We start from the raw sequence: 5,091 nt of genomic DNA, 5'->3' as shown, positions 1-5,091 counted from the left end.
GAAAATAATATGGATTACCCATCTTTGGGCAGGTGGGCCTTTGATGTTCAAGAAATTATACAACATTGACCTGGGGATAATATGTGGCAGTCTGTTCCACTCGTTTAGAAAGTTGACTGGATCTAAAGAAAATCTTAATATTGTACCCATCCAACTGTTTCTCATTTCAAAGGTATTTAAGAATTAACTAAAAGCACCTGAAACAGTTGTTCCTGGGCGATTGTTTCATCCCCTTCCATTTCTGTCATTGTTGGGCATTAGTGAATATAAAAAACTTTGATAGCTCTAAGGAAAAATTTCTTAGTTTTAAAAAAAAATTTCACGATGACCAAAGCTACAATACAGTTCCTAGAATGAGACTGTACTCCAAGAAAATCTCAAAACCCAGTTTCCCACATAATTTGTCCTCTGACTGCGATGCTGATCTCCTTGAATTGTTGTTTTATACCTCCTAATGCATAATCAACAAAGGTGTCCTGCTGATACATTTCAGAATACGACTACCACCCTACTCCTCGAAAAAGATGGAAGATCCCCGTAGCAAAAAAAAATGATGTTAGATACCTAGTGTTCGTAACTGTTATAATATTCATTTAAATATAGATTTGGGAATAAAAGTATAAAAGGAAAGTGTGCATATAAAGTCCTCTTGAGCTGCTTTTTTCTGCTTTTTAAAAACTATTCATTTGGTCCTTTAATATTTTATAGTTAACAACTCATCTTGGCAAACACTCTTCAGACAGTGTTTGTGTTTAACCTTCAGTTTCTTTCTCTGGTACCAGAGCGGAGGTATTACTGTGCATTATTTAAGAACTGGGCCTCTGGAGTCAATCTGAATCATAATCAATCCTAATTTTTTCTGACACAAATATCATTCCTTTTATAAGATAAGATATTGAAAAATATTTTGAACAATATTGTTCAACAATTCATTTATTCACTATGCATTTATTGAAGGAATGCCTTAGGAGGGGACTGAGACTGAAGAGAAAAACAAGGCAAGTTGTTTCCCTGAAAAAATTCATAGATTACAAACTCTGCTGTATCAGGTACACTAAAAAGTCTTTTTTACACTGCCCAGCATCCTTAAATTGTGTATAGGAGAATCCTAGTCACGTTGAGCTGTGGGTCAGATACATCTTGTCTATTAATAAGCTTATAAGATAGGTGTCAGCATTCTCATGCACAGGAAAAGAGATCCCTGGGCTCAGAATTCAATAGCAAATCTCCCTACTTTATATAGCTAGTAAGTAACAAAGTAGGGTTTGAACCTTGCTCTTTTTTATTCCAAAACCCAAACATTTTTCACTCAGCCTGCCTTTCTCTAAAATCCCTGACATTTCTGACAAAGTTGATGGAAGTCTAGTAACCAAAAGTCTGTCAGGGACAGCTCCTTTTAACTTCTTCCTCTGGGAAAGGAAAGAGTAAAATCTAACCCCATCCAGTGGTGTTCTCACAACAGGCATTCCAACTGACTCTGCAACATCTCTGTATCTTATCACCACTGCCTCCACCCTTTCACAGAGGCCAATAGAGAAAAAAGGGAGGCGGGGAGTGCAAAAAAAATAGAAAGCAGGAAGGAGAGAGGGAAGTAGAGAGTGTCTGCCTAGGGAAAGGGACTTCTGGCTTCTGTAGCTGATGATCCACACTGAGAGAGCCAGAGTCATATCTCTGCAGAGGCACCATAGCTTCCCCAAATGTATTCCTTTCATTAAAATAGCTTAGCCTAAGTAGTATCAGAAGAATTTTGAAAGAAAATCTACAGGGATTAGGAAGTAGACTGTTGACTCGAGAGCAATAAGCTCACTGAAGATTTATGACTCCATCACTCATAAAATAATTGGCATCTAGAAGGATCCATAAAATAGTCTGATTTCCAGTTCTATTTGAACCTCTCAGGAAGTAAAGCTCCAGAGGAACTGAGTGGCTTGCTGATAGAAAGCTGAGCTGGGAAGTCCGCTAGGTCGCCAGATCCCTTAGTGAGTGTTCCTTGACTTATCTCCTTCTCAGGGGACACTGTTGCCAGTGCTTGAGCATTGTGGTTAGGCTTGTATGCAGCCCACTCCTGGGACAGCAGATCGCTGAGCACAGGTGCTGCCCAGGAAAGGAGGTACAACCCTTTATGACATGGGCCTGCAAACTCATGACAGTGTCTCTTGATGCTGCTCAGTCATCTGAACACTGGGACAGCATTGCAACCCAGAAGATGACTTGAAAGCAGGTAGAAAGGGGCTCAGGGATCTACACTGGCCTTTCCTGAACCTGTTTCATATTCTCTGTCTTACTGGCACATCTGTGGCCTTGTCAAATCTTTGCTTTACATTTTCACTTCTTACAAAGTAATCTCTTAATGAAAGAGTCATAACCAAATTCTAGATTCAGTTTTTCTAGGTCATCTTTTAGGCTTTTTACATAGTTTTTCTTATTACAGGATATTGCTTAGGGATCTTCAGGAGGTTTTAATTTACTTTCCTGAAACCTTTCTTTATATCACTATTCATTTTGCCAAATACTTTTGTAAGAGTTTCACTATAATGGATATACTTCTATAGTCCTGAGTCTATATTTTGTGTTCTCAGCAAAATGACTTGAAATTAATGAAAACATTAAGGAAATGTTGGTTATTCTAAATACATCACCATATATTTAAAAAGACTTATAAGCATTTATGGAACTACAATAATTATCATGATTGACAAGTTATTAGATTATTTTAAATATATTCAATAGGAATTCATGCAGAATAAATAACAGGAATAATTTTATATTAAAACTTAATTATAGACAGCTGATTCATTTCTATGGCAGATCAGTGTTTATTATTTAAAAAACACAAAAATTGAAAAGAAATTCAAATTTTAAGCAAAGCCACAGTGAAATAGCTTTAAATTAAGGGTAGCACCACACATATTCTCTGATGTAAATTATGCAGTTAATTGGTAGAGTGATAAAAATTGAAGAAGAGCTACAAAGAATGATTTTGCATATTCCCACCTCCCCCATCCTGAGATAATAACAGAAAGAACCCAACCCTATAGCTAAACACACTATTATCTATTTCTGGTATTTTTCTTTTGTAAATGATAATTACATTTTGGGTTTTTTCAATCATGAAATTGGAAATGATGTTGATACAGTAGTTATTCAAACCCAAAGGGTATAGGCAAGATGAATTCAAAGATACTGAATATCTGCAGCGTTAGTTTTATTTTTTGTTTTATAATATATGTATATATATATATNTTGTTTTATTTGCTTCTTTAGATAATGAGTATAATATTATCCATGGATAAGCAATATTTTAAAACTGATTCAAGATGGGGTAAGTGCATCTGTTAGGTTTATGGTGGTGTGCTAGGGAGTATTTGAAAACAAAGAAAAAAGAAATACCAGTCTTTCTGACTTTTCAAAAATATTTTAGAGGGAAAAAATACATACCGGCACTGTGACTATTAACTATGAATTTGCATCTCTACCTTTACAATAGTTTAGGAGAAAATCCCTAGTTTAAATAAAATGGGAGGAATTTTTACCATTCTTCTCTTTTCCAAAACATTTTCTACTGGTTCCCATACTTTATTTCAAAGTGGTGAAGAAGTGGGAAGACTTTTTTTTCAGAGGAAATACACAGTATTATGGCATCTCCTTTTAAAGGAAAAGTAATTCTTTTACTGAATTTTTTAGTTGCTATTATTAATACTTAGTATACAATCATCTGTGGGCTCTGTGTAACCTAAATCTCTATTGATGCATTTAAGAACCTATATTTAAATACATTTAAAGAACATACATAAATATTTTAAGAAAACATATTTAGGGCTGACCGAGTGGCTCAGTTGGTTAAGAGCTCGCTCAAGAGTTTGAGCTCTGAGCAACAGCGGTTCGAGTCCCAGCCCGAGCTGAGCAGCTACCGGTGGCAGGGATAAAAAAAAAAAAAGAACACATATTTAAATATATTTAAGAACCTATTGTTAAGTAAATTATATATAGATTTATAAATTATATATATGATATTTATATATCATATATTTATTACTGTTGTAGCTTTCACACAAGACCATGTTGTCTAGGGCATAACACAGAGAGAAAATGATGTTACGGAGCTTATCACTGCGAAAAGTTTTGAACAATAAATTGCTTGGATGATCCCTTAAGGCAAATAACACAGCATCACCTGAGGAGTACTCAGTGGTCTATGACCTCTGACGTGGAATTGCACCAACATGTTGGAAAGCTTAGCTATAGCTTAGCGAACTTGGGAGTTTCTGAGAAGACAGAGAAAACTGAGAAGACCATATGTTTTACTTAGTATATGGTATCTACATCCTCTTCACATTTTTTTTAGTCATAAAATAGAAGGAATAAGTGAAATAACCTCGATAGGATGCTTTAAAAACTTTATTTAATTCATTCACCAAAAAAGAAATCACAGATAGGTATTACTGTCTCTTTACAAATACAAAACTGAAGCTGAGAAAGTGACAGTTATTTTTTCAAGATCACAGACTTTTCTGTTATATATCACGGCCTCCAAAATATCGGCTATGGGTAGCTTGGAGTGGTTAGAACAATTGTTAAATTGAAGGTAATGGTGCTTAATACAACTTGGAACTTGTAATGAGTGCAGTTGACCAGAATTGGGTGATTTAAGTGTTTTATTATCAACATTTCATGGTTGGTAAATAAAAATAAAGTTCTGAATAAAAGCTTTTCCTTTATTTTAATTTTTGGCCCTTGTTTGAAAGGATAGCTATTAAAATGAAATAGAGCTTGTTTCCTAATTAATGTTAAATTTTAGACTTACGCTAGAAATTTTTATTAAGATTTATAAAAATATAATATCTAATATTTTAAACAAGGTGTTTCTGCATAAAATACTAACTGCTTAACTAAAAAAATAATATTTCTGGGCCGGCTGAGTGGTGTGATGGTTAAGAACTCGCTTGGGATGCCAGAGGGCCCCGGTTCGGATCCCACATATGAGGGCCAGTGACACTTCCCTCTACAGCTAAGATGCTGAACAACAGCTCAACCTGGAGCTGGTCTGCCATGAGTCGCCGGCAACGGCATAAGCTGCAGCCCCTGCTGCAG

This window comes from Hipposideros armiger, unplaced genomic scaffold (assembly GCF_001890085.2).
Source record: "Hipposideros armiger isolate ML-2016 unplaced genomic scaffold, ASM189008v1 scaffold_945, whole genome shotgun sequence".
In the NCBI taxonomy this organism is placed as follows: domain Eukaryota; kingdom Metazoa; phylum Chordata; class Mammalia; order Chiroptera; family Hipposideridae; genus Hipposideros; species Hipposideros armiger.
Note: the sequence above shows the minus strand (reverse complement) of the source record.